Source organism: Panicum virgatum, chromosome 2K (genome assembly GCF_016808335.1).
Source record: "Panicum virgatum strain AP13 chromosome 2K, P.virgatum_v5, whole genome shotgun sequence".
Lineage (NCBI taxonomy): Eukaryota > Viridiplantae > Streptophyta > Magnoliopsida > Poales > Poaceae > Panicum > Panicum virgatum.
In genome coordinates this window covers 41,825,233-41,834,775 of record NC_053137.1, presented here as the reverse complement: position 1 = coordinate 41,834,775, position 9,543 = coordinate 41,825,233, and the positions used below count along the sequence as shown (strand labels likewise).

Below are 9,543 nucleotides of genomic sequence, written 5' to 3'. Positions count from 1 at the left end.
GCGGGCGGGCACCGCCATGTTCCTCCCCTATCTGACTTGGAGCTCGTGGCGCGTGGCTCCCGGCGGCGGCGGGGGGAGGGAGGGGGCAACTCAGTCGGTGCGGAGGCGCCACATTCGTGGCGACGCGGTGAGCAATCAAGCGGGGGACTGGAGAAGGGTCGGATCGGTCAAGGAGCTCACTAAGGATCCGTTGGGGGGAGGGGCGAAAGGCGGCGAGGAATGGTCGGAGATGCTCGACGACGTTGAAGCAGAGCTCTGGGGGCTCCAATGGCAACACACGGCTCGACATCGACTTCTTCCTGGAGGAGAGCACAAGGATGAATCGGTAGGACATGTTAGCACTAGAATCGCCCTAATCGATCGCCAACAGCTGCTACTCTTCCCTCCTTGGTTCCTTCCAGTCCAATCTACCGAGCAAACAACCTATGCAGGCCCAACCTTCCTCTCTACTACTCCAACTAAGATGCAAGTAGCCGCCCCCAAACTCCAAATTAGAGCTGGCGGTCCCAGAGGGCTGACGGCAGCCGGACGCGGTGAGCTCTGGCGCGTGCGGACATACAAGCAGGAGGCGGATGCGGGCGACAACAGCGATTGTATGGTGGAGGATGACTGGAGGTTGAAGGAGAAGCTGACTTATAGGACACATATGTCAGCGAGTGGAGATAGAGATACGACCGGGGTGCTTTGATCCATACAGAAGATGCATACGCGTATATTGACATGACAGTGGGCTTATGCGCCCAAAAAACATAAAAAATGGCAAGAATTATGTAGATGAAGAATTATAATGGAAAATTTCAAAATAGGTGATTTGTAATGGTAGATCTTGGAATTTCAAAAATTGAAGTGGTATGAATCCAATTAACCTCTTTTTTTAGTGGGAGTACTTGTTAGATTCTGGAGTTTAGGCTTTGGACTAGATCTGGATTTTGGGCTTTGGACTCGATTGGGCCGGGCTTCCTCCTGCTGCTTTCGGCTTTCCCCGAAGCGTGCGCTGTTCGGCGGATTTTGGAACTTGCATCTCTGCCCCTCCCGGAACCGGAGACGATCGACTTCGCCGGCGACGCCATCTAGCCACAGGCACGACCGCTCCGCTCTCCCTCCCACCAGCCTCTCTCTCTCTCTCCCTCACTCTCTGAATCTGTTAACTCTTTTCTTTATGTCGGTTGGTATCGGCGTGTGGAGCAACTATGGATGTAGTTGACCCGACCCAAAAAATAGGGCCAATGGATTTTAGGGGCCGACCCTAAATTTCAAAATGGATCAATAGGGCCGGAACCTATTGACCCAATGAGTATTATGAGTCGACCCACTTATCATATTAATGATTTTTTTATTTGATTTATTGGTTTTCATCATTCTTTTGAATAAATACAACTGGTCATAAGTTGTTAGATTCTATATACTTCAAAATATAGTGAGGAATATTATACGTTAGAAGTGAAAATGGATAAAATTAAAATCATGAATCGCTAGTAAACATATTTAATTTGATGCATTGCTAACAATCTTAATATATTATTGTGATATGTTTTAATCTTGAATTTTATCTTTTTTAAAAGTGTTGATAGTATTCATAGTTTAGGATTAAAAAAATATTTAGGTCGACTTATAATACCCAATGGGCCATTAAGGCCATAACATCTAGGAAAAATGGGTCGACTCATGACCCCTAGAATTAGCCTCAAGGCCATGGGGCCGGGTCCAAAGCCAGGGCCGGGTCGGCCCATTCCCATCTTGAGGAGCAACTGAGGCATGGTGTTGGCCTGACCCTTGGTTGGTTTCAGTCCTAGGAAGGAATCGTTGGTTCTTAGCAGCGCCCATGCTTCGATTCACAATTCATAGAAGCTTTCGGGTTATTGAATGAGCGAATCGCATTCACGGTGCACTCTTGCTGTCCCTAATAGAGCGATAGATCGGTTTATGCTACTGAAAGGGGAAATGGCAATTCCTAGGGCTTCCAAATTCTTTTGCTGGAAAACGTGGGCACCCTAGCCAGTTCTTAAATATCCTCCTCGCAACCAGACCTCTGGTGGGATTCGATTCCCCAGGCAATGTCTTGAGGCCACGACAAGATAATCATGCATATATGTCGCATCTTTGCTGCTAGTTTTGTGAACATCACTACCAGATGGGCTGCCTTCAGCACTCCCAGTATAGGATTAGTAAGATCCTTAACTCGCCATTTTTCCCATTGAAATGAGCTGTAACAGGAGTTTCATATTATGTTGTGCTCTTTGTTCGTCCCTTCTCTAAGTGAAGGCCCCAGGTCCTTTTAGCAAATAAATGTTCCAACTTCCAAGTTTTACCTTCTTGTTTTCTGATGTGCTGGAAGCTCTTGCATTTTCAGGCACAGTGGAGTGCTGAAGTGGAAGCACTCTGCTGTGAATGGGGAATGCTATGAATAAAGACAAAGTTCATGGCAAGGAGACTCACGGAACAAGCAGCGATATAAATGAGAATACATCTGTAGACGAGGTGAAGGGTCCTAATCTGCTTGAGCGAGCAAAGGAAGAGATTGAAGCTCTCGCTGGAGCTGTTCATGAAAAGGAGGATGGTAATTTACTTTACTACTATGTTTTTTTTTAATATAGAGAAGGGAAGATGGAAATTTTTAGGATAAGGAAGAAAGAACAATAGTTGCACTAAGAAACAATTAACATCTTACTGCTTTTTACAGTAGGATTATAGTATACTTTTAACTCTGCGTATTGTTCATCTATACCAATGTGAGCTAAGTACAATTTGGCTACTTGCTGGTCACCATGAGGATGGGTGATCGATCCTTCCTACCCAAGTGCATTTTAGGTAGTTCACAGGAAAACCTTTTGGCCCATCTACTGCAGATCTACAGCTTGAGCCTTCCTACTCAGTATAGTGATTAAGATAATTACACAAGGTTTACCCTGTCATTTGTTCACACTATTCAGACCTTAATGTGATCATTGACAAAAGCCAGTGATTTAGACCAAAGGCAAAAGATGGTCCATGCTGGGGTTGCCAGCTATTACAGATTTTACAGTGCACAGTTTAACAAAGACCCAAAGCTTACACAAATAAGTATGATAAGCTAAGGGAAATTCTTTCTAAACTAACTCCATCTAGATGAACAAGTGATTTAACAGTAAACTATTTGAAAATGTGAAACTTAGGCTTCCTGCTCTACTAAAATATTTGCAAATGTGAAAACTCAGCTTCCTGTTTCCTTCTAGAGCATGTGCAGTCCCTTTGTTTGTATTGATGAAAAGAATGTATTATGCATTTTTCCTAATGCTTTCACCTTTTGGGAAAGCGTAGGTTTGTCAAAATTTTCCTGAGATAAAAAAAAATTCGCAGAACATTAGCATACCGACTTTTTCCTAGTTGTAGAAAGAACTTATTGAGCATACTGAGTTCATAATGATTGTCATTGTCCCAATATTAAAATTTACTGCTGCTTGATCGTGGAAAGTTGTGGATAGTCTTTCAAGCATAAAGGTTCTCTGGACTACTTACTGAGGTGCTGCTTTTCAAGATACTAATGCAAAAACTGGGGCAGAGTTCAATTGTTGTTTAAAACAGTATTGATTATCTTAAATTCTTAGTTCCAAGTTTTTAATTCTGTTTCATATTACTAGCAGCACTTAGATTCAGAACTTATGCTCAATTGATGCGGACCTCTGAAATCTGAATGCATGCAGAATCGCTTAAGGAAGACAAGGGAGCCTGCAGAAAATAAAAACTCACACAAATGAAACTCATAGAACAAGTACTGACATAAGCGAGAACACACCAGTAGACAAAGTCAAAGGACCGAATGTGTTTGAGCGTGACAAGGAAGAGATCGAAGCTATTGCCGAAGCTATCCATCCGAAGAAGGGACAAGACAGTAAGTGAGTGGGCCTGGGGGACTCTTTGGCTTCACCGGCTGCAAAAATATCAACATGAGCTATACCCAGATGAATGCATTTACGTGCGTAACCAAGATATCCACCTAGTGGTCTTTTGTTTACGTGCTCTGAAGCTGTTAAGAGTACACTGTTTTTCGTTGTGCCATTGAGGTTTTTCTGCCTAACAGAAAGGCATGTACAAATACCAAATGTGGAATTGTGATGCAGAAATTATTGTGCTCTACAATGTGTTGTTTCACCAATTCACCATGCTCGTAAGATGTGATAAGTGTAATTATGAAACTGCACACAACACAACACAAATCTGTTTCTTTTTCCTAGACCATTACTTTCTTTTTTTTTAAAAAAAGATGGTGGTAAAATTGGACGCTTGTAGTTTTTTGGTGCGCCAGGATATTTTGGTGGAAAAAAAAATCTTTTTATCTCTCTGGACGATGCGCCGAGTCTATGTTTTCACCTTGGAGTCGAAAATCGGCTATTTTGGTTCCTCAAACAGTGAAAACCACGCACGTGCCCCCCGACCCTTTCCACACCGGTTTTGTCAAATGGAGCCATGTCACCATGCCGAGGTGTCCTGCAGCCCGAAGACATGTCGCTGGGACCCACCTGTCATTGTCCGTAGCAATTTCTACAACAAAAATTGCACCGCCACCATCCGCTCCCTATCGGCCTTGATGAGGACATCAACACCAATGATACATCCACACCACCACCTGGCTCTATTATTCAAGCTCATGCTCGTCAACTCAATCATCAAATAAGTTCATTCTTAAGCTCTTGTCCATTATATTTTGACAATGGAAAGACGTGCACTCTTGTTTTGCTTAGGAATGATGGAGAGGATAAGAAGGGGAGCGGATTCGCGTGGGCTGGTTTCGGACAGCAGGACCGCACAAACTTGTGACAACGGTCAAGACTTCATTCGGACTCCGATTGGGACGTTCAAGTACTTCACGGAAAGCTTATGAAGTCCTCTTTCAAACGGATCTGGCCTCATGAGTATACCTATTCTGAGTTGGGCGCAGTCGTCATTTTCGTACAGAACGGTTTTCAGTCCATGGTGTTGTGCCACTCTATTTTGGCCCAATGGGCCGTGTATTCAGTTGAGCCCACTTGGGGCGCGTCCTAGGGTTGGAGGTCGTCTTCCCAGTACTTATCCCCCCCAGCAGCCGCCATGGGAGAGTTGGGTTTTGTTTTCACGAACTAGCAGTTGCTACTTCTCCTGGACCGCGCGTGCTGATCCAGCCGTCCGTCTCCTTGTATTCGGAACCCCACGTTCGTTCAATCTAGGCTGAGTTCTTGATTTCCCCCTTGCGATTTCAGTGCTTTTTTACTTATTCTTGCGAGTTCTTGGATTTACTTGCAGGACGGGTGCCCTCATGGCCGGTGTCGCGCATCGCAAGGGCGCGGCCACCAGGGAGGAGGTGTATCGGTTGCTAAGGCGCAGCGCCATTGGATTGCTGAAGTCGGACCACCAACGTCTCCTCTTCCCCTCAAATCGAGTTATCCAGTTCGTCCTCACCGAAAGATCGGGAAATCCCCCTTGGGTTCTCATCAGTTGGTAATCGGAGCAAGGTTCATAGGTGAGAGATTTCCTTTTCCTCATCGTTTTACTTGTCCTATAGTCTAGAAAAGGCCAAAAAAAATTAGTAGACTAGTTTTTCTGAGATCCCATAGACCCTTTGAGCCTTTACTAGAACTGCTTGGTTAGGGCTTGTTGAGTCTTTGGTTGCGTCGGGTTGTGTCGAGTTGCTGGTCTTAGTTTTAGTACTTTTAGAGTTTCGAGTTCTTATCACACATTTTCAGTCACAGCCGTGCATCACCTATAGTTGGTTTTGATCTCTGGATCGAGTTGGAAGTGCGCCTAGAGCAAATCTGTTGGAGACCGAGTGCCTCACTGCAATAAATAGAGCTCGGTCTAATCTGTGTAGAAGGCCAAGTAAGTTTTGCAAATAGGTGGAGTTCGGCCTTACTCAACAGAGAGAGTATGTGCTGAGTTTCTCAATTGCAGTCCTTTTTTTTATATAATCAGTTTCTGAGTGTCCTCTGGAAAAAAGAAAAGAAAAAAAACAAGAAGAAGAAGAAAAGGGTATGATTCTTCCTTTGCTATTCTTGTTGTTTTGGTTGGTGCTTTGTGACTTCCCTTGTGTCTAGGCTCGCATATCTAGCACGGTCTAGGCTAGGATCAGCACAAGACTACCGTCGAACGATTACTCAGCTTGCTTTTGTGACTAACATGGTGCTAGTATTTCCTTATGTTCTTTTAGCCCACCTACAGCTCCACATACTCGATTTTCAGCTTTACAGGAGTTGTTGCTGCAGCACCGATACACTTCCTTCCTGGTGCCTGACTTGTTGATTGCCAACCCTCCTGCGAGCAGGGTAAGAATTGATAGGAGCTTGTACAACAGGTTGAGAGTGAGAGAGCACTAGACAACAATTACATCTAATAGTTGTAGGAAATTTCCTACTTTACTTGTTTTCTGTTTGCTCTTGCATCTTTTCCATGGCAGGTTCAGAGAATAAGGATGAGGATGATGGAGGCCCACTTACACCTCGTACCAAGAGCATCACACAGTATTTTCAGAAGCTACTGAGGGAGTACACCTATGGGATTGATAATGATTTGCAGGTGATAAATGAGAAGATTGGGCAAATGGAGGCCCCGCAGATTTCAACACCAAGCTTGCAGGGTTGAAGACAATGGTTGGTCGCGTAGACAAGAGTCTCGCTGCTCATTTGAGGCACTTTGATGAGCTCCATGTAAAGACAAATGATCAGCATAGAGGACATGGCGAAGAGGAAGAGAAAAATGATGAAAATTCAGGTGCTGATTATGCTTTTGACACCGAAGTGGAGGATCGAGGCCAGTGACATCTACGCCATAACCTTCGAGGTATGTGTGGACAACGTCCACGTGAGGTACATATATAACAATGACAATGTTTTCAGTAAAATAAAATTTAAGATACCTTCTTTTGATACTAAATATGATCCTAATGCATATCTTACTTGGGAGATGGCTGTTGAACAAAAGTTTACTTGTCATAATTTTCCTGAAAATGCATGTGTTAGAGCTGCAACTAGTGAGTTCACAGATTTTGCTTCCGTTTGGTGAATAGAACATGGAAAAAAATCCTAATAATATGCCATAAACTTGGGATGCTTTGAAACGGGTCATGAGGGCTAGATTTGTTCCATATTACTATGCACGTGACCTATTAAACCAGCTACAACAATTAAAACAGGATACTAAAAATGTTGAAGAATACTATCAAGAGCCGCAAATGGTTATGCTACGCAGCAATTTAGAGGAGGATGTGGAACCTGCTATGGCTAGATTTTTTGGTGGGTTAAACTGAAAAATTCAGGATATCCTGGCTTATAAAGAGTACACTAACATAATCCGTTTGTTCCATCTTGCTTGTAAAGCTGAAAGGGAAGTACAGGGACAACGTGCAAGTACCAAGACTAACATTTCTGCAGGGAGAATTTTTCCACGCAGCCCAGTTTGAGCATTCCATTAACTGGACATGTTGCTGCACCATATTCATCATCAGCTCGGACAGCAACCCCACCTTCTAGTGACAAGCCTCGTGATAGCCCCGCAAATTCAGCAGCAAAGACCGCGCAAAAACCTGCTACAACCACTTCATCGGTGGCATCCATGGCAGAACAAGAGACATTCAGTGCCACCGTTGCAAGGGATTTGGACATATGCATGCGTGACTGCCCAAGCAAGCATGTTTTGGTGGTAAAAAATGATGGTGAGTACTCATCTGCTAGTGAACTTGATGAAGATACACTTGCATTGCTTGCGACTGACCATACAAGAAGTGAGGGCTGCCCAGAAGAACATTAATGCAGCTGAAGCTGACCGCTAAGAGAGCCTCATTGTGCAGCGCGTGCTGAGCGCACAAATGGAGAAGGCGGAACAAATCAGCGGCACACATTGTTCCAACACAAAGTGTGTCATTAAAGAGCGTTCGTGCCGAGTGATCATCGATGGAGGTTGCTGCAACAACTTGACCAACAGCGACATGGTGGAGAAGCTTGAGCTCACCACCAAATCTTACCCCTGCATCCATATTACATTCAATGGCTCAATAACAGCAGTAAGGGAAAGGTAACCAAACTTGTGTGAATCAACTTTGCCATCAGCTCCTAGAAAGATATTGTTGAATGTGATGTTGTGCCAATGCAAGCATGTAGTATTCTGCTAGGAAGGCCATGGCAATTTGATAAAGATTCTATGCATCATGGTAGATCAAATCAGTATTCCTTTCTATACCATGATAAAAGGATTGTGCTACATTCAATGTCTCCTGAAGCTATTTTGAAATATGAACTTGCTAGAGCTATTAAAGTAAAGAATCAGAAGCATGCTAAGATTGAAAATCAGATTGTGGCAAATGAGCTTGAAAAGCACAAAAAGAACAACACCAAATCTGGCCCTAATAACAAAAATGAGATTAAGCTGAAAGGGTTATGTTTCATTGCAACCAAATCTGACTTGGATGAGATTGATGCTAGTACTGTTGTTTGCTATGCTTTGATTTGCAAACAAACTTTTGTTTCCACTTGAGGACATACCTTCTTCTTTGCCTCCTGCAGTCACTAAACTTTTGAAGGAGTATGCAAACATTTTTCCAAAGGAGGTGCCACCGGGGCTGCCACCAATCCGTGGGATCGAGCATCAGATTGACCTTATTCCCGAGGACCTTATTCTCGAGGCCTCCTTGTCAAAATAGTAGAAGAATTCTGCAAACATAGTTAGGTGTTGCTCTAATGACTAAGCATATAACATGCTTGTGTAGTGTGTACATAAGGAACTACACTAGTATGCTTAGTTAGATATTTCTCAAAATAGTAAACAATTAAGATCACTTGGTCCTGTGATATCCACTAAGATAACAGTAACTACATTTTTAATGGTTGTATGTCATTTCTTTTTTTTTCATACTTTGCTGAAAACTGATTACATGCTATATTCACTTTCAGGCAGTGTTGGAAGAAATGCTAAGAACTAGGAAGGATGCTTGAACCTGTTTACAAGTTGGAAGATCACATCAAGATTTTGTGTTTATTTTGTTTTGGAGGTCCTGCAGAATATTTTGCACAAGCTTAATGGCTGTAGTGAAGTCTGATAGTTTGACCTGTAATGGTAGATGTGGAAATGCTAACGGCTTCCTCATATGCAAACTTGATGTCTTTTGGTTAGAAATGATGGATGTTTCTGCTCATAGATGCAGACCTCATGCCTCTGAGCTAGCTAGCTAGCTTTGTATGGCTGTAATGTGCAATTGGACTAGCTTATAGCTAGCTACCTCATGTGTATGAATTATGGATAATTTAGTATCAATGTTATAAGCTCACTTTCAGTGAATCGTTATATGTTCCAATTGTCGATTTATCACCTGAACTGTTAATAGAATAATTTTAATATATATATATATACTGAATAAAATTTATGTTTGTTCATGGGAATAGTTGTCGTTGGACTGTCGATCGGTATTTCTTTCATGGGGCATCGGACAGTCGGTCGGTAAAAATGTATCGGTTGGTATAGATTTATAACGACGCCACTTTTACCGACAAATAGTTAGAGTCGGCATAGCTTTATGCCGGCCGATGGTCGGTCGCTATGGGGGTT

General features: G+C 43.1%; 1 long non-coding RNA gene and 1 pseudogene across 6 annotated transcripts; both read left to right on the top strand.

Annotated features, from left to right (window-relative positions):
• The first annotated feature begins 922 nt into the window (after positions 1-922).
• LOC120696042 lies at positions 923-4,116 on the top strand (annotated as a pseudogene).
• An 892-nt stretch (positions 4,117-5,008) lies between these two features.
• LOC120677695 lies at positions 5,009-9,282 on the top strand. Of its 6 annotated transcripts, none has more exons than XR_005676427.1 (6): positions 5,009-5,165; positions 5,257-5,473; positions 6,190-7,657; positions 7,793-8,016; positions 8,505-8,667; positions 8,892-9,282. It is a non-coding gene; the product is annotated as an uncharacterized LOC120677695 (long non-coding RNA). The 6 variants fall into 6 exon arrangements; XR_005676425.1 differs by having other exon boundaries at positions 5,257-6,786; positions 7,323-7,657; XR_005676415.1 differs by having other exon boundaries at positions 5,257-7,657; positions 8,505-8,662.
• The last annotated feature ends 261 nt before the right edge of the window (positions 9,283-9,543 follow it).